The 19,979-nt window shown below is 50.8% G+C and overlaps 1 protein-coding gene and 1 pseudogene across 6 annotated transcripts in view; one reads left to right on the top strand and one right to left on the bottom strand.

Moving 5' to 3' along the window:
* The window catches only part of PIK3CD (phosphatidylinositol-4,5-bisphosphate 3-kinase catalytic subunit delta), a 71,676-nt gene extending 62,806 nt beyond the window's left edge, over positions 1 to 8,870 (bottom strand). For all 6 annotated transcript variants that reach the window (XM_035307642.3, XM_078330316.1, XM_078330324.1 and 3 more), the window contains exon 1: positions 8,798 to 8,870. The gene's annotated coding sequence lies outside the window, so the exon portion shown is untranslated. The remainder of the gene's footprint in view (positions 1 to 8,797) is intronic.
* On the top strand, positions 6,074 to 7,005 carry LOC100398480 (putative uncharacterized protein PIK3CD-AS1; annotated as a pseudogene).
* Positions 8,871 to 19,979: the final 11,109 nt, after the last annotated feature.

Raw genomic sequence — 19,979 nt, 5'->3', positions numbered from 1 at the left:
GAGTTAGTGTTTAAGGGGAAAAGAATTTCAATTTTGCAACAGGAAAAAAATGTCTGGGGGTGGGCAGTGGTGATGGTTGGGCAATAGTGTGAATGTACTAAATCCCACAGAACTGCACTCTTAAAAATGCTTAAAATGGTAAATTTTATGTTATGTATGTTTTACTATTAAAACTTAAAAATCAAGATAAAAAAGCATATCTCCACTAATTACAATTAAATTACTATTATTTTATTTTATTTATTTTTTTGAGCCAGAGTCTGGCTCTGTCACCCAGGCTGGAGTGCAGTGGTGCAATCTCGGCTCACAGCAACCTCCGCCTCCTGGGTTCAAGCGATTCTCCTGCCCTCAGCCTCCTGGGTAGCTGGTATTACAAGCATGCGCCACCATGCCTGGCTAATTTTTGGATTTTTAGTAGAGATGGGGTTTCACCATGTGGGTCAGGCTGGTCTCGAACTTCTGACCTTGTGATTCACCTGCCTGGGCCTCCCAAAGTGCTGGGATTACAGGTGTGAGCCAACGCACCCAGCCACAACTAAATTATTTTTTATTTTAAGTTCTGGGATACATGTACAGAATGTGCAGGTTTGCTCAACAGGTAAACGTGTACCATGGTGGTTTGCTGCACCTGTCAACCCATCACCTAGGTATTAAGCCCTCATGCATTAGCTATTTATCCTGACGCTCTCCCTCCCCCTGCCTACCCCCACAAGCCCGAGTGTGTGTTGTTCCCCTCCCTGTGTCCATGTGTTCTTGTAATTACAACTAAGTTAAAATGTATGTCCAAGAGAAGTTAATGGAAAGGATACCCAAATGGGCAACCGCTGTGTTGGGCTAGGGGTGATGATAAATGGCTTCTGTTTCTAATCCATTCCACACCAGCTCATTTGCAGATTTCATGGATTGCTGTGTGCCTGGCACTTTACACGGGACAATATATGAAATCCTCCAGCCTAACAGGTAGGTATTGCTATCCCAGTGTTACAACTGGACTCTGAGGCTCTGATGGGTTACGGGATTTGCCTAAGGTCACCCAGAAGATAAAAAGTTGCTGGGTGGCCGGGCCCAGCACTTTGGGAGGCTGAGGCGGGTGGATCACCTGAGGTCAGGAGTTTGAGACCAGCCTGGCCAACATGGCGAAACCCCGTCTCTACTAAAAATACAAAACTCAGCTGGGCATGGGGTTATATGCCTATAATCCCAGCTACTTGTGAGGCTGAGGCAGGAGAATGGCTTGAACCTGGGAGGTGGAGGTTGCAGTGAGCTGATCGTACCACTGCACTCCAGCTTGGGTGAGAGAGTGAGACTCCGCCTCAAAAGAAAAAAAACCATGTGGCTGGGAAAAACCCAGTTCAGCTGACTCCAAAGACAGTACATTTTCTTCCATGTGGCAATCCCCCTAAAACCACCACCTCACTCAGCCCCACCCTCACCTGGACTTAAAAGACTTTTTTTTTTTAACAGGGTCTTGCTCTGTCACCCGGCTGGAGTATAGTGTTGAAGCCCTAGCTCACTGCAGCCTTAAACTCCTGGACTCAAGTAATCCTCCCACTTCAGTCTCCCACACAGCTGGGGCTGCAGGCATGCATCATCATGCCCAGCTAATTTATTTTTATTTTTTGCAGATATGGGGGGGGGTCTCACTGTATTTCCCAGGCTGGTCTCAAACTCCTGGGCTCAAGCGATCCTCCTTCCTTAGCCTCCCAAAGCATTAGGAATACAGGCATGAGCCCCATGCCCAGCCATAAATGGTTTTCCAAAGTTTCAAAAACAAGGCTGATCAGGCTTCCCTATTGATAAGAAAGCACTTCTTAGGCCAGGCGTGGTGGCTCAAGCCTGTAATCCCAGCACTTTGGGAGGCTGAGGTGGGTGGATCACGAGGTCAAGAGATGGAGACTATCCTGGTCAACATGGTGAAACACCGTCTCTACTAAAAATACAAAAAATTAGCTGGGCATGGTGGCGCGTGCCTGTAATTCCAGCTACTCAGGAGGCTGAGGCAGGAGAATTGCCTGAACCCAGGAGGCGGAGGTTGTGGTGAGCCAAGATCATGCCATTGCACTCCAGCCTGCGTAACGAGAACAAAACTCTGTCTCAAAAAAAAAAAAAGAAAAGAAAAGGAAAGGAAAGAAAGAAAGAAAGAAAGAAAAAGAAAGAAAGAAAGAAAGAAAGGAAGAAAGCACTTCTTACAGATTTCATGACCAGCACAGAACAGAGCAATGTCCCACAGTGGCTGATGCAAGAGGTGGGCCCAGCCCTTCCAGAAGGTCCTGGATCCCCTCACCCCAATCATTCTGCATGTCCTTATCTACCCCTCCTACAAATGTCAATGATGAAGGGGGCTCTCAAAACCCTCCCTGTGCCACCAGCCCCATGCCATGTCCGTGGTGTAAGAGGTGGGAACACAGCAGTGTCTGTGTCCCCATCCGAGCCGTCCCCCGACCTCTGCCGCCAGACAAAAGTTCAAAATGTGGGGGCTAGCTGGTCTCGGTGGCTCATGCCTGTAATCCCAGCACTTGGAGAGGCTGAGGCAGGCGGATCACCTGAGGTCGGGAGTTCGAGACCAGCCTGACCAACATGGAGAAATCCCGTCTCTACTAAAAAGACAAAATTAGCCAGGTGTGGTGGCACATGCCTATAATCCCAGCTACTCAGGATGCTGAGGCAGGAGAATTACTTAAGCCCAGGAGGCAGAGGTTGCAGTGAGCTGAGATCAGCCATGGTACTCCAGCCTGAGGGACAAAAGCCAAATTCCATCTCAAACAAACAAACCAACAAACAAAAATGTGAGGGGCTCTGTGACCTCAGAGAGGGAGAGTAGCGCTGGGCTGGGAGTGGGTTGGGAGAGCAGCGGCTGTAGTTGAAGATAAAGAGGGAGGAATCTGTCAGGGAGGGAAAGTAAGACAAGCCTTTCGCCTCCACCTCTGAACTCCAGAAGTTTTCTGCTCCTGGGACCCCACGAGGTTGGCGGTGGGGTGGGGACTGCCAGGTGACAAAAGTTGGGGAACAGGAAGCAGGAAGGAGGCTGGGGTCAATGGTGCAGCAGAGACCACAAGGGACTCAAGTCACCCCGGGGAAAGTGGCAGAACAGGGCAGCTTCCCTGCAGTGACAGCAGCACTCCCACCTTCCCCAGAAAACACAGAAAGACATTCCTGTTTATCTGCTGTGGGCTGAATGGTGGCCCCCACAAAGATAGGTCTTAACCACCAGGACCTGGGCATTATTTGGAAAAATAATAATGTGGAAAATGGGTCTTTGCAGATATAAGTGAGTTAAAGATCCTGGAATGATTACTACCTGAATTATCCGAGGGAGCCCCAAATTCAAGGACAAGTGCGCTTATAAGAGCCAGACAGACACATGGAGGAGACGTCCTTGTGAAGACAGAGGCAGAGAGGATGATACAACCACAGGCCAAGATATGCTGGAGCCCCCAGAAGGAAGAGCCAAGAAAGACTCTCCCCACAGCCCCCAGAGGGAACAAAGCCGTGCTGACGCCTTAGTTTTTCACTTCTGGCCTCCAGAACTGAGAGAATACATTTCTTTTTTTTCTGAGTTGGAGTCTCGCTCTGTCACCCAGGCTGGAATGCAGTGGTGTGATCTCAGCTCACTGCAACCTCTGCTTCCCGGGTTCAAGAGATTCTCCCTGTAAGAGAATACATTTCTGTTTTCTTTTTTTTTATTCTTCTTTTATTTGAGATGGGTCTTACTCTGTCTCCCAGGCTGGAGTGCAATGGTACGATCTCAGCTCACTGCAAGCGCCATCTCCTGGGTTCAAGTGATTCTCCTGCCTCAGCCTCCCGAATAGCTGGGACCACAGGTGCATGCCACCACACCTGGCTAATTTTTATATTTTTAGTAGAGATGGGGTTTCACCACATTCGCCAGGATGGTCTCAAACTCCTGACCTCAGATGACTCGTCCACCTCAGCCTCCTAAAGTGCTGGGATTACAGGCGTGATCCACTTTGTCTGGCTAATTTCTGGTTTTTCGTTGTTTTTTCTAGTGACAGGATCTTGCAATGTTGCCCAGGTTGTAATGCCAGGGCTACTCACAGGCTCAATCATGGCTCACTGCAGCCTCCAACTCCTAGGCACATGTGATCCTCCCACCTTAGCCTCCCAAGTAGGTGAAACTATATGCATCCATGTTTCTGTTGTTTTTAAGCCAAAAAATTTAGGTCATTTGTTACAGTAGCTATAGGAGGTTATCACAGGTTGGGCATCCCAAATCTGAAATCTAAAACGTTCCCAAATCCAAAATTTTTGAGTGCCATCATGCTCAAATACAAAGCTCCTTGGAGCATTTCAGATGTCAGATTTTTGGACGTGGGATGCTCAGTTGGTAAGCATATAATGCAAATATTCCAAAATCCAAAATCCAACACATTTCTGGTTCCAAGCATGTTGGATAAGGGATTCTTGACCTGTACACCATCCCTCCAGGACCAAAAATCCCAAACAGGTCCATCCCTTTCTGCGTCTCCTCCCCACCACCCCACTCCTGGCACCCCCACTCTCCCAGCATTTTCTCTAAGTGGAAGCACTTTCCCCCAATATGAGTGAAACAGAGGCCAACTGAAATACCACTTTAGAAATGCCACAGCCTTCACTCTGATCACTCCTACTGTGCTCTGAATTTAATAGGAAGGCCAGGCATGGTGGCTTACACCTGTAATCCCAGCACTTTGGGAGGCTGAGGTGGGTGGATCATCTGAGGTAAGGAGTTCAAGACCAGCAGCAACATGGCGAAACCCCATGTCTACCAAAAAGACAAAAATTAGCTGGGCCTGGTGGCAGGCACCTGTAATCTCAGCTACGCGAGAGGCTGAGGCATGAGAATTGCTTGAACCCAAGAGGAGGAGGTTGCAGTGAGCTGAGATAGCGTCACTGCACTCCAGCCTGGGTGACAAGAGTGAAACTCTGTCTCAAAAAAAACAAACCCCCCCCCCCCACACACAGAAAGTAAGTAATAGGAAAAGGCACCCATTTCCAGGAGCCCTGACCCTTATCCGAGCTGGTGAGATTGTCACTTCTGGGATGGAAGGGGAGTTTCACGCATATTCAGCCAGAGCAGCTGGAAGGGGAACTTTCACAAGCCCCAGGGACAGTGCTGGCCCTCAGGGAGGGGAGAGTGGCTTATTATTTTGGTAGAACCCACAGCAAGCCACAGTGTTTAGCTGCAATAAAAAAGGGGGCAGTGGGGTTCCTGGGTTTTTTATTTTTTTCCATCTTGAAACTGGCACATTTCTGATATGATTGGGGGAATTTCCACCAACCAAATTAAAGACAAGTGAGTCTTAGCATTAACTGCAGGGAAAGAGGTAGCATTTTGCAACCTTCACTATTTATGAAACACTGTCACCAGTACCAAGGTGACAATATTTTTCTCCCTCTCAAACAAGCCAGGCTCTGCCATCCTCCAGTGGGCAGGGCCCTGCCTCGTCTCATCCATCCTGGGGCACTGCTTCTAGACGATATTCTCTAACAGCTTTGCTGCGAAACATGTGTATCCCCCTGGGGAGTAGCTGAAGCCACCCTCCTGAATGAAAGAGCTTTTTTTCTTTTTGAGATGGAGCCTCACTCTGTTGCCCAGGCTGGAGTGCAGTGGTGCAATCTCAGCTCACTGCAACCTCTGCGTCCGGGTTCAAGGGATTCTCCTGCCTCTGCCTCCTGAGTAGCTGTGATTATAGGTGGTCGCCACCACACCCAGCTAATTTTAATTTATTTAATGTATTTATTTTAGCAGAAACAGGGTTTCTCCATGTTGACTAGGATGGTCTTGAACTCCTCCTGACCTCAAGCGATCTGCCCACCTCGGCCTCCCGAAGTGCTGGGATTACAGGCGTGAGCCACCACACCTGGTCTGAAAGAGCTTTCCAAAGGTCCCACATTAAGGAAACATTTGCTGGGGCCCCAAACCCCACCAGCCGGCCTCGGGGACAGAGCGAACTGCTCTCTATACAGAAATGGTTTTGAAAATAAGAAAAGCCAAGGGGGAATTGCTTCATTTGCTGCACTTTCACTTCTCCCTTTCACTGTGCAATTGAAGAAAAACAAGGTCAAGCAGGAACTGACCTCTCACCATTCCCACTCCCACCCCCACGAATTTCCTCAGACACACTTGTGTGAAAGCGAACTGGTGATGGCGGCTGGCCTCCAGCTATAAGCCTCCTGTAAGCACCCCAAGGGCCAATGCCCTCCCAGTCTGCCTGCCTTGTCCTTAGCATCGTCCCTGGTCACCCCCGTGGGATCTCAGGAAAACACTTGCTAAGCTCAGTACAAGAGAAGAAACCGAGCCCACAGCTTAGTGCAAAGATCTGGTGGCGTGGACTGGGGCTGCAGAAACAGAAACGCAGCTTCTCCTGCTAGACGGGGACATCTGCATGGTCGGGAGTACCTCTGGGGCACATGCCCTATCTGGAAACAGCTAAGTGAGCAGTGTGGTCTGTTTCTGAACATGGGCCGAGGGGTAGGGGAAGTGGGGCTCAGAAGGAGGCTAGCTTAGTTGCCTCTAGAGCAGGCAACTGGGTTGCTGTTAGATTTTTCAGAGGTAGGCTCCCGCTCTGTCACCCAGGCTGGGGCGCAGTGGCGCTATAATAGCTCACTGCAACCTTGAACTCCTGGTTTCAAGTGATCCTCCCGTCTGGGCCTCCCAAAGTGCTGGGATGAAAGGTCTGAGCAACCGCTCTCAGCCACAATTGGGTTTAAGAGCACTCCTCCAGCACACCAGAGTGTCTTCCATCACTCTGTGAAAGTACCCAAAGAGGACCAAGCCCAGGACGCCTCGGCAGGCCTCTCACCTGCCAAGGTGGCTGGAATCCTAACACCAAGAAATCAAACTCCAGCGGGCCAAGGAAATGCTAAGGGGTTGGCATTTCTGCTCTAGACCGAGCCAAAGAAAAAGCTCTATTTATATCTCCTTGCATTTGGTCGCGCCTCATCAACTGAAAGAACCTTCCTCCCCACTCAACACATCAATCAAATTGGGGAGGGGGTGTGAATGGCAGCAGCGGGTGTTACAGGGGAGTCTCCAGGGGTTTCTTAGAGGCTGCTCTCTGAAAGGTCGTCCCCCGCTAAGAGAATTACTAGGACATTCTCCTTCCCCCGCAAGCAACAGCACCCCCAGATGATTAAATGCGCTGGCGTCGGAAAGCGCTGGGATATGGTGGAGCTACTTGTAAACTGTGTGGGTTGGTGAGTTATTTAACTTTTCTGAGCCTTCGTTTCCTTAACTGCAAAATGAAGACAACGCCACTCAGCTCCTACGGTTGTCTAACTGAAACTGCAAAGGTAAGAACGATCCTTTCTTTGGGGGAGAAACGTCCCCACGGTACTATTCAATTGACAAGAACACCAAGGCACCGTCAGGCACCCACTCTCCTGGAAGAGAGCAGGGGGTTAGCCCTCGGTTTCAAAGTCCCTAAGGGGCAGTAAACCTTCCCCTCCGAGAGCCCTGAGAAAGGAAAACGAGCCCACTCCCACTCCAGCCCACGGCACACCCGCCTCACATCCACGCGCGGCTGTGCCCAGAATCTCAGAGGTGAGACTTCTCAGGAGCTCGGGGGAAGAAACCTCCCTTGATGGAGTCTGGTGGGGTTCAAGATCCACAGGTCCCTCCTTCCAGGAAACACCTGCACCAAGTGAAGGCTGCCCGATCAGCCCCGGCCTCCATCCACAAACTGGGTAGACCCTAAGGGTGACACGCGAGAACCCCGCACCTCGGCCGCTCCAGGGCGCCCCCAACCCGCGACCCCGGAAATCTCGCCCCTACCTGCTCCACCCTCGCCCCACCCAGAGCGCATTTCGGCGGGATCTCCCAGCGACCCTTATCCGGTTCTCTGGACCCCCGCTCCCCGCCCCGCAGCGCCCCATCCTGGTGCCCAAGAAAGGTCATCCTAGTTCCCCTCTTCCAGATCTCAAAGGAGGAGGTGCAGATGAGGAAGTCTAAATAAAAACAGGAAACTAGATTTTTTTTAAAAAGCCTCATTCAGGCTGAATTACGGGTAAGAGTATTAAAAAAAAAAGTCCGGAAATGCAAAGCTGAGGGCGGTTTTGCCGGCGTAACCCCTGCTCCGCCGCAGATCCGGGGCTGATCTCGCCGGCAGCAAACGCGGCGAGCAGCGCGGGCGGCCCGGGACGGGGAGGCGGGGCGCGGGTCCAGGCGCTGGGAGGGAGCCCCGGAAACTTCCACCCCGGCCGTGCTCCAGCCCCTCTCCCCGCTTGCCCAGGCTGGGAAGGGCGCACAGGACTCCGGCACCGGCGAGCTGTGGACGGCCCTCTCTCCGCGCCAGGGCACTGGAACGACACCGCCAGTGGGAGCGCAGCCGGGACCCTGTCAGTGGGAGCGTAGGAGGCCCGTGTTCCTCTCGCCGGCGCTCGGACTGGCGCTCGCAGTGAGCTCCTCCAGTCTCCTGGAGCCTCAGCAGGCGCACGGGAGGCCGCACCGCGGCTGGGAACGCAGCGGGGACCCCGCCGCCGGGCCGGGCGGACCAGGCGCGCAGTGCAAGCACCGGGGAGCTGCGCGCGCCCCTCTCGGCGGGCCCACTGGGGACGGCCCCGGGCCTCCAGGACAGCCCCGGTCCACGTCCCAGAGGCCCGGACCCCAGGGCGCCCAGGGTCCGGCTCGCTAGACGCTGGGCGGGGAGGGGCACCCAGGGCCAGGGCGCACGGGCTGTGTGTGCGGGAGAGACGCCCGCCAGCCCGTCCCGCGGCCCGGAGCGCAGCCCTGGCTCCCGAAGCCCCTGGCCCCGGTCCTCTTCCCACCTCCCCTGACGCAGCCAGCGGCGTCGCTTACCCGTCTCGGCGCAGCTGACAGGGCTGGGCGGCTCGGCTCGCGGCCGCTCGGTGCGAAGGCTCTGGGCGCGAGTGAGCCTAGAGGGAGGGAGGCGGGGCACAGCGGGGCGGCCCCTCCTGCAGCCAGCCCGCACCCTCCACTTCCCACTTTGTTTCCTTTTCTCTTGCAACAGGAAAACAACAGGTCCCCCAGCGCCTGCCTTCCATCCTCCGCCCACACCCCCAGTTCGCCTGCCGCTGGAGGGGCCTCATCCCAGGTGCCTTTGGAAGCTGCACCTTGCCCGGCTTCAAAACAAGTGTTCTTTTTATGCAAAGGAAAACAACCAAATAAAGGTCCTAAGCGCTCCACCTTCACATAGTGAAGAATTTCAATAGCAGCGAGAGAAAGGCCGAGAGCGGGAGAGGGAGAGGGGGTAACTGCAGCTCTAGGCACCCAGGGGCCCCAAGCGCCACTGCGAGGTGTATGGCTGTGGGAGACCAGCATGTGCCACCCCAAAATATACTTCTTCGGCATTTTTTGAGGGGATTATTCTTAGAAACTGCAGGCACAGGAGTAGCTCTGAAAAGCTGTCCTTTTGTAAAATGATTTTTATCTGCAAAGAAAATCTCCAGGCCTGGGGACATGGCTTACTCCTGCAATCCCAGCGCTTTGGAAGGCCGAGGTGGAAGGATCGCTTGAGCCCAGAAATTCCGGCCAGCCTGAGCAGCATAGGGAGACCCTGTCTCTACAAAAAAAAAATTTAAATTAGCCAGTCGTGGTGGTGCACGCCTTGTAGTCCCAACTAATCAGGAGGCCAAGGTGGGAAGATAGCTTAAGTCAGGGAGATGGGGGCTGCAGTGATCCATGATCGCGCCACTACACTCCAGCCTGGGAAGCAAAGTAAAACAGAGAAAAGGGAAATCCCCATTGGTAAAGTATTAGCATCAGGCCGAAGGCTGCTCAGAGCTAACTTTTCTTAGCTGAGAAATTTTCCCTGCATAAGAAGACAAGCAAACTTCATTCACCATACTCTCTCCTACCTCACTCTCCCTTAACTTCTGTATCACATCCCCAGGAGCCCAAGCCTCTATTCCTTTTTTTCAAGACAGAGTCTTGCTCTGTTGTCCAGGCTGGAGTGCAGTGGCCGGATCTCAGCTCACTGCAACTCCCTGTCCCACGATCAAGAAATTCTCCTGCCTCAGCCTCCCAAGTAGCTGGGATTACAGGTACACACCACCATACGCAGCTGATTTTTTTTTTTTTTTTTTTTGAGAGGGAGGCTGGCTGTCGCTCAGGCTGGAGTGCAGTGGTGCGATCTTGGCTTCCTGCCCTCCAGAAAAAGAAAGAGAGAGGGGAGAAATGCCAATTGTGGGTAAGGGGAGGAAGGCAGCAAAACACAATGCCATGTGTGTACCTATGCAACTATCTTGCACGTTCTGCACATGTACCCCAAAACCTAAAATGCAATTAAAAAAAAAAAAAAAGAAGAAAGAGAAAGAGAGGCCCAGAGGCCATTACTCCAGCCAGGAAAGGGGAGAGGGCTTGAGTAAGATGGAGTGGCTTGTTAAATGGTCCCAGGTGTTTTTTATTTATTTATTTATTTAGACAAAGTCTCTCTCTGTCACCCAGGCTGAAGTGCAGTAGCACGATCTCAGCTCACTGCAACCTCTGCTTGGCCAGGCATAGTGGCTCATGTCTACAATCCCAGCACTTTGGGAGGCCGAGGTGGGTGGGTCACCTGAGGTCAGGAGTTTGAGACCAGCATGGCAAAACCCCGTCTCTACTAAAAATACAAAAATTAACCAGGCATGATGGCACGAACCTGCAGTCCCAGCTACTTGGAAGGGTGAGGCCAGTACCTGGGCTGGTCCCAGTTTTCGAAGGTCCAGGCTGCAGGTTCTGTATTCTCAGGTGGACACTTGCAGAGGAGCCAGGAGGGACTACAGGTCCCTTTTGGAAGGAACGTTGGGCCTGACCCCAGGAATGCACACTAACACCCTTCATAGTGGAGCGTCTGAGGCTTGCAGCCTCACGCCTACCCCAGGCTCAGATCACTGGGCCTTAACCGGGGTCTCTAGCACACTTCAAGGATGCCAAGAGCCAGAAGAGCAACAGACGTTTCAGAAGGAACTCTAACGGCCAAGTGGGCAGCCTGCCCGAGGTTTCCTAACACCTGGCCCTATCCAGGCTTTTGCTAGGCTGCACTTTCAACGATGCCCTCTGGTCTTCAGAGTTCATTGCAAGAAACAGCCAGGTAAGGAATGCTTCCGCATCCTCCAAAGGAGCTCTTCATTGAATATGTATGTGCTGACAGCAATTCAAATCATGCTTTTTACTATGCGAGACGCTGCCGCTGCCGGGAGAATGGAGCCCTGCCAAATTGCCAAGTGCTAAGATGGGCTTCACATATTGTTCCCTTTGATCCCCGTGAAGGAAACCAGAATGTGTCCCCCCAAAATATACCTCTTTGACATAAATATTTTTTAGCTGAAGGCAATTAAGAAGCAGCAAGCAGATGAAGTGATCTTTCTATCCTCTCCCCTTTTCTGCCTGATAAATAAAATTTGCAGGAGGCCATTGATTCGGACAAGTACCCTGTACTGGGTCCAACAGACCAAACCAATATGGAGTCATTCATGCTAAATGAAACTAATTAACTTAAGAGTTTATTCATGTAGCAAATAGCTTGAGTTTTGGTCAGTTACAGCTGCTGAGCTTTAATAGATCTTAGGTAGCCAACTGATTCAAACAAGACAAATACTGTAACCAATTAAGCTCTATACCTTACTTCTGTTTTTCATCCAGAAGCACTACGTTACTGGCTGAAGTCCTTTAAACCTGTCCTGGTTCGGAGGGACTCCTAGTGTTAGACCCATTAACAGGCCAGGCAGCGGTGGCTCACGCCTGGAATTGCAATACTTTGGGAGGCTGAGGTTAGAGGATCAAGACCAGTTTGAGCTACATAGTGAGATCTCATCTTTACAAAGAAATACAAAATTAGCCAGGCATGGTGGCATGCACCTGTAGTTTTAGCTACTTGGGAGACTGGAGAAGAAGGAGGATTATATCTCACCTCTGCAATTCAGCCTGGGTGACAAAGTGAGACCCTGTCTCTAAAAAAAAATAATAATAGTAAGTAGAATCATGAATAAAAGTCAGTTAAGGTCTGTAAACTAGATTTGTTGTAATCTTGACTTTTAAAAGATTATTATTGTTGTTATTATTTTGAGACAGGGTCTCACTTTGTCACCCACCTCCATCTGCCCACCTCGACCTCCCAAAGTGCTGGGATTACAGGCGTGAGCCACCTTGCCTGGCCATAACAATGAATTTTCAAGAAGTGACAAGACAAGGGAAAGCAGTTTTAGGCTTCCCGGTGTGGGAAACTGTGGGAAGGTAAAAACAGGGGAGAAAATGAATGGAGGAAGGTTTGTAGACTCTTCTGGTGCCTCTGAGCTGATAAGCATTGTCTCCAGTAAAGTAGAATTTATGTCCTGTATTTAGGTATGTAAAAAGTCAAGACTGGGCCAGGCACGGTGGCTCTACTAAAAATACAAAATTAATCGGGTGTGGTGGCGGGCACCTGTAGTCCCAGCTACTTGGGAGGCTGAGGCAGGAGAATCGCTTGGACCAGGCAAAGTGGAGGTTGCAGTGAGCTGAGATCACGCCACTGCACTCCAGCCTGGCAACAGAGCAAGACCCAGTCTAAAAAAAAAAAAAAAAATTATTTATTCTTTGTCAAAGGTGCTGGATAAGCCAGAGTTCTGAGCCACTACTTCAGGTCACCTTTCATTGAGGTTTCTTCCTCACTATGTGCACTGCATGTGTTAATAAACTTGCTTGGTTTTCATGTGGACCTGCCTTTTGTAAAGTGTTATGTCCTATTTACGAACTTAAGGGGGCTGAGGAGAAGTTATATTTTCTCCCTGATACCCACAACAGCCCAGCAAGGTAAATCTTATCATCCCCAATTTACAGATGAGAAAACTGAGGCTCAGGAAGTTTGAGTACTTTTTCAGGACCACACCGTCTATAAATGTTTATAGTAACTTCTTCCAGATCTTTGCTACTTTCATCATGCCATGGGTCTCCTTAGTCCTCGGTCCTAACAAGTTTCAATTTCAGCTGGGCGAGGTGGCTCATGCATGTAATCCCAGTACGTTGGGAGGCCAAGGTGGGTGGATCACCTGAGGCCAAGAGTTCCAGGACAGCCTGGCCAACGTGGCAAAACCCCGTCTCTCCTGAAATAATAATAATAATAATATGGCCAGACAAGATGGCTCACACCTATAATCCCAGCACTTTGGGAGGCTGAGATGGGTGGATCACAAGGTCAGGAGTTTGAGACCAGCCTGGCCAAGATGGTGACACCCTGTCTCTACTAAAAATACAAAAATTAGCCAGGCATGGTGGCACATGCCCAGCTACTCAGGAGGCTGAGGCAGGAGAATTGCTTGAACCTGAGAGGCAGAGGTTGCAGTGAGCCGAGATTGCACCACTGCACTGCAGCTAGATGACAGAGCAAGACTCTGTCTCAAAAAAAAACCAAACCAAACCAAAACAAAAATTAGCCAGGCCTGGTGATGGGCACCTGTAATCCCAGCTACTTGGGAGGCTGAGGCAGGAGAATTCCCTCAGTGAGCCGAGATCACGCCATTATACTCCAGCCTGTGCAACAAGAGCAAAACTCCTCCGTCTCAAAGAAAAACAAAAGAAGTTTCACTTTTCTAAAAACCTAATACACTTCCTTTTTGAGACTGTGGCCCTAGGGACTTATCATGTCCCTCTCTTTTGCTTGGGGCACCAGGAAGCTTAAGATAAATTTAACATTAAAGCTGGGCAAGCGGTGTCTCACGCCTGTAATCCCAGCACTTTGGGAGGCCAAAGTGAGCAGATCATGAGGTCAGGAGTTCGAGACCAGCCTGGCCAACATGATGAAACCCCATCTCTACTGAAAAAACAAAATTAGCCAGCCATGGTGGCAAGCGCCTGTAGTCATAGCTACTCGGGAGACTGAGGCAGGAAAATTGCTTGAACCCAGGAGATGGAGGTTGCAGTGAGCCAGGATCTCACCACTACACTCCAGCCTGGGTGACAGAGTGAGACTCCATCTCAAGAAATAAATAAATGTAATTTAACATTCAAGAACAGCCATCATCGTTTCTCCAGTTCCTGATAGAATCGCCCGCTGCCTTCTTCTGCAGTTTCTGAGCTCTTCCACTTTATTTTTAGCCGTCATCATGTGTGTCTTGGAGGAAGCTACCTCAAGTTCCCTTTGTCAAGAAAATGAACTCGTGGCAGTGGAGAACGGACAGCAATCCTGGAAGAAAAATGGCCCCTCAGCTGCAGGAAAGTCAACCAACGTGCATTACTCACATCAGCTCTGGAGCCTCGGCAACTTTCTCGGGAAATTAGTGCTGATTGGGAAATACCTTGGCCCCACTCGATGGAAGAGAAAGGAGGCCTTAGTCATTAGTGGGTGGGGCTGGTCAGTGGCCGACTGCAGGCCCTTCCAAAGAGCTCCCCAGGCCTCCAGGCCTATTCTTTTTCTTTTTTTGAGATGGAGTCTTGTTCTGTCACCCAGGCTGGAGTGCAGTGGCACAACCTCGACTCACTGCCACCTCTGCCTCCTGAGTTCAAGCGATTCTCTTGCTTCAGCCTCCCGAGTAGCTGGGATTACAGACATCCACCACCAAGCTGGAAATGACAAGACAATTTTTGTATTTGTATTTATTTATTTATTTTTGAGATGGAGTTTCACTCTTGTTACCCATGCTGGAGTGCAATGGCGCGATCTTGGCTCACCGCAACCTCCTCCTTCCAGGTTCAAGTGATTCTCCTGCCTCAGCCTTTCGAGTAGCTGGAATTACAGGCATATTTTGTATTTTTAGTAGAGACGAGGTTTCTCCCTGTTGGTCAGGCTGGTCCCAAACTCCCAGCCTCAGGTGATCTGCCTCCCTCGGCCTCTCAAAGTGCTGGGATTACAGGAATGAGCCACCGCACCTGGCCATAATTTCTGTATTTTTAGTAGAGATGGGATATCGCCATCTCGGCAGTCTAAGCAAGAACTCTTGACCTCAGGTGATCCACTTGCCTCAGCCTCCCAAAGTGCTGGGATTACAGGTGTGAGCCACCGTGCCAGCCAGGCCTTCTTTCCTGTAACCCTCTCATGCAGAACGTCCCTGCAGAACTTCCCCTCCAAAAGCCAAGCAACTCACAGCTCCGCACAAACACTGCAAACATTTTTGCTCTGCTCAACCCGGGGTGGCTTCACCACCACCACCCACGCATGTCCGCAAGAAGGGTTAGCTCAGGGCAGCACTCTGAGCACCCAAGCAGTGAGGGATGCATGTGTGAAGGGCCCACTTCTTCAGCCGCTGCACAAAGGACTCCAGATACCTGCCTCCATGCCCCATCCTGGCAGGAAGCCCACTTTGCTGGGCGTGGGTCTTTTCCTCCCAGGCAAGCCAGAAACTACCAGCTCAAGTTCTTACCCTTTTGATTTGGCCAGAAAAAGTGTGGTGAAAGTGCTGGCATTACTGGGGTTAAGAGACAGGGTTTCACCATGTTGACCAGGCTGGTCTGGAACTCCTGACCTCCAGTGATCCACCCGCCTTGGCCTCCCAAAGTGCTGGGGTTACTGGGGGTTAAGAGCACCTTCCTTGGAACCAAGCTGCCTGGCCTGCCACTGTGGAGCTATGTGACCTCAGGCGACTTAACCTGTCTGTGCCTCTGCCTCCTCATCTGTAGCCTGGAGATGCTAATAATGGTGCCCAACTCTCAGAACTGTTGTTGGGACGAAATGAATTCATACATGTAAAATGCTTATAACTGCGTGACATGGAGGGCACCCTCAGAAAACGAGTTTCTGAGCTACGCTTCTAGTTATATTCTAGGGCGGCGTCTTTGGACTTTGCAGGATTGGATATTTCTGCTCTAAAATAATTTTTTTTGTTTTGTTTTTGAGATGGAGTTTCACTCTTGTCAGCCAGGCTGGAGTGCAATGGTGCGATCTCAGCTCATTGCAACCTCCGCCTCCTGGGTTCAGGCAATTCTCCTGCCTTGGCCTCCTAAAGTGCTGGGATTACAGGCATGAGCCACCACGCCTGGCCTTCCTTCTTTCTCTCTCTTCTTTCTTTCTTTCTTCTTTCTTTCTCTTTCTTTCCCTTCTTTCCTTCCCTCCTTCCTCCCTCCCTCTTTCTTTCCTGCCTTCTTTCTTTCTCTTTCTCTCATTCTCTTTCTCCTTCTTTCTTTTTTCTTTGAGATAGGATCTTGTTGCCCAGGCTGGAGTTCAGTGGTGGGACCATGGCTTACTGCAGCCTCAATCTATCGGCTCCAGCAATCCTCCTCCCACCACAGCCTCCCAAGTAGCCGGGACTGCAGCTGTGTGCCACCACAGCCAGCTAATTTGTTTATTTTTGGAGATGAGGTCTCGCTATGTTGGCCAGGCTGGTCTCGAACTCCTGGGCTCAAGTGATCCACCTTCTTTGGCCTCCCAATGTGCTTGGATGACAGGTGTGAGCCACTGCACCTGGCCAAGAGCATTTTTCAATAGCAGCAACAGCAGGTTGTGACATGCTAGTGTGCTGGAGAACCATTCAGCCCGTCAAGTGTGAAAAAACAGAATGGAGGCTGGGCACACTGGCTCATGCCTGTCATCCCAGCACTTTGAGAGGCCAAGGTGAGTGGATCACCTGAGGTCAGGAGTTTGAGACCAGCCTGGCCAACTGGGTGAAACCCTGTCTTTATTAAAAATACAAAAATCAGCTGGGCATGGTGGTGCATGCCTGTAGTCCCAGCTACTCAGGAGGCTGAGGCACCAGAATCGCTTGAACCTGGGATGCGCAGGTTGCAGTGAGCCAAGGTTGTGCCACTGCACTCCAGCCTGGGCAGCAGACTGAGACTCCGTTCCAAAATAAATAAATACATTTAATTTAATTTAATTTAAAAATAGAACAGAACGACAATGTCAGGCTGCATTCCCTGTAGTAAGGGCAGGTGTTCCTCCCCAGGCTTTGGTCCCATTCCTAGGTGAGAGTGTGTGAGATGTCAGATGTGTTTCTTACTGTAGGTTCCAGACAACACAACTAGAAAGCTGCTGCCCTGGATCGCGTAAGAATGATGGCAAAGAAAGGGCAGAGCAGATGGTTAGAGAACAAGGCCGAGGTCACATTCTACTCCTTGTAACTCTGACTTGCAAGGACCCAGGCTCCAAGGATAGCTGAGAGGTGGCCAGGCGGGAATACCTGGGGTAAAGGAGTCAGGAGTCTCTGGCCTTGCAGCCTCCATCCCCAGGTTGTGACCGATGGGCTGCAGAATGACGCAGAGGGTCGGGGGCTGTGGGGTTTGCAGGTGGAGGGGATGGTGCCCCTTGCACTTGATTGTGAGCCAGATCAGACAGCTCAGAGGCAGCCAGGACTCCAGGACAGGAATGACCTGGTGAAGATTGTGTTTCTGGGTCCAGCTAGATGGGGGCTCCACAGAAATTGTCTTTTTTTTTTTTGAGACAGAGTTTCGCTGTTGTTGCCTGGGCTGGAGTGCAATGGCATAATCTCGGCTCACCACAACCTTTGCCTTCCGGGTTCAAGTGATTCTCCTGCCTCAGCCTCCCAAGTAGCTGGGATTACAGGCATGCACCACCACAGCTGACTAATTTTGTATTTTTAATAGAGATGGGGTTTCTCCATGTAGGACAGGCTGGTCTTGAACTCCTGACCTCAGCCGATCTGCCTGCCTCAGCCTCCCAAAGTGCTGGGATTAGAGGTGTGAGCCAACATGCCCGGCTCAGAAATTCTTTCTGTAAAACACACATACTCAAAACCCAGGCTATCTGGGTTCACATCCCTGCCCCACTATCTGTTGACTGTGTGACCTTGAACCAGCCACTTCTGCCTCAGTTTCCCCTTCTGGCACAAGGGAACAATAATGCAGTCTCTGACCAAGGGCTAGGAGAGGGTTCAATGAATCCATAGTCCTGCTTCTGATGCAAAGTTCAAGAGGTGGTGGAGGAGGTGGGGGGCAGCAGAGTTTGGGGTCAGGAGCCTGGATTCAACCCCATGCCCGCCAAACACTGGAGGTGGTGACCCCGGCTTTGCAACACTGATTCATTCAGCAAGTGTGTATCTTGCAGCAAGCTGTGCCTGTTACATTTGGGCTCCAGGGATGCTGCACTGGACAAGCCCCAGATCTGCCGCCCCCGCAACCCCCTGGAGTTCATACTCAGTAAGGAAGAGAAACTAAGAAGAACAAAAATAAGATACAGTGTCATGCTGCAAAGAAATGTGAGACAGGTTAGGAGGGGAGAGAAGGGGAAGGGGAACTACCCAGCCAGGAAGGCCTCCCTGAGGTCAGGATACCAGAGCTGAGCACTGATCTGGATGAGTGGACTGAGGAGAAGCTGCATGGGTCTCGACGTCCAGAGCATCGCAGGCTTTGGGAAGAGAGTGCAAAGGCCCCGGCAGCAGTGGCACACTGGAGGCAGGGAGGCCCGGGGTAGGTGTAGACAGCTGAGGATTTGGGATTTGACCAAAAAAGCACTAAGAAGCAGAGGGAAGATTCCAGCTGAGCCAAGGAGTGGTGGGACTGTGATTGCCGCATGAAAAAGCCTGCAGTAGACACACATAGATTTCCTTGCTCAGTCAAATAAAAAGGCCTAGAAGCAACAACACCCAGGAGCAGGGAGAATGCACCAGCATCTGGAAGTTGGTTTCTTTCTTTCTTTCTTTTTTTTTTTTTTGAAGCAGAGTTTCAATCTTGTTGCTCAGGCTGGAGTACAATGGCACAGTTTCAGCTCACTGCAACCTCCGCCTCCCGGATTCAAGTGATTCTCCTGCCTCAGCCTCCCAGATAGCTGGGATTACAGACACCCACCACCATGCCCAGCTAAGTTTTGGATTTTTATTACAGATGGGGTTTTACCATGTTGGTCAGGCTGGACTTGAACACCTGACCTTAGGTGATCCACCTGCCTTGGCCTCCCAAAGTGCTGGGATTACAGGTGTGAGTCATTGTGCCAGGCCTGGATCTTGGTTTCTGATACTATTTTCCTCCACAAAAGGAACCAGGGCTCCCTGGGGAAATTGGCAATTCTAGGATGAGGGCAAGAAACAGATGATCCTGGAGCATCTTCAAGTTCCAGAAAGAAAAGAAGTGCTTCCAAACAAAACAACACATTAGTGGGTGCATGTGTTGGGGGGGCACAGCCATGAACCGAAAAAGCTTCCAGTGGCCAAAGCTAGAACAACCTGGGTAACAAAAGAAAGAGGAGGTTGGGCATGGTGGCGCTGTAGTTCCTCTTCTAACCTGTCTTACATGATTAAGACTGAGAAAACTGGCTAGGCACGGTGGCTCACGCCTGTAATCCCAGCACTTTGGGAGGTTGAGGCAGGTGGATCATGAGGTCAGGAGTTCAAGATCAGCCTGACCAACATAGTCAAACCCGTCTGTACTAAAAATACAAAAATGAGCTGGAATGGTGTCTCGCACCTGTTGTCCCAGCTACTCGGGAGGCTGAGGCAGGAAAATTGCTTGAACCTGGGAGGTGGAGGTTGTGGTGAGCCAAGATCACGCTACTGCACTCCAGCCTGGGCAACAGAGTGAGACTCTCTCCAAAAAAAAAAAAGGACTGAGGAAACTGAGGAATTCAGGACTTGCCTAGGCAACATAGTGAGCTCTCACCTCTGCTAAAAATAAAAGCAAAAATTAGCGGGTCATGGTGGTGCATGCCTCTAGTTCCAACTGCTCAGGAGGCTGAGGCAGAAGGATTGCTTAAGCCTGAGAGGTTAAGGCTGCAGTGAGCAACGATGGAGCCACTGCACTCCAGCCTGGGTGACAGTGAGACCCTGTCTCAAAAATAAATAAATAGACTGGGTGTGGTGGCTCACGGCTGTAGTCCCAGCACTTTGGGAGGCCAAGCAGGCGGATCACTTGAGGTCAGAAGTTCGAGACCAGCCTGACCAATATGGTGAAACCCTGTCTCTACTAAAAATACAAAATGTATCCAGGCATGATTGCGGGTGCCTGTAGTCCCAGCTACTCAGGAGGCTGAGGTACGAGGTGAGCTGATTGAGCCACTGCACTCCAGCCTGGGCGACAGAACAAGACTTCATCTCAAATAAATAAATAAAGTAACCTTGGATTATAACCCATAGTATAAAATTGGGCCGGGCGCACTGGCTCACTCCTATAATCCCAGCACTTTGGG

The sequence above is a fragment of the Callithrix jacchus genome, chromosome 7, assembly GCF_049354715.1.
Source record: "Callithrix jacchus isolate 240 chromosome 7, calJac240_pri, whole genome shotgun sequence".
Lineage (NCBI taxonomy): Eukaryota > Metazoa > Chordata > Mammalia > Primates > Cebidae > Callithrix > Callithrix jacchus.
Note: the sequence above shows the minus strand (reverse complement) of the source record. Positions and strands in the feature narration are given on the sequence as shown.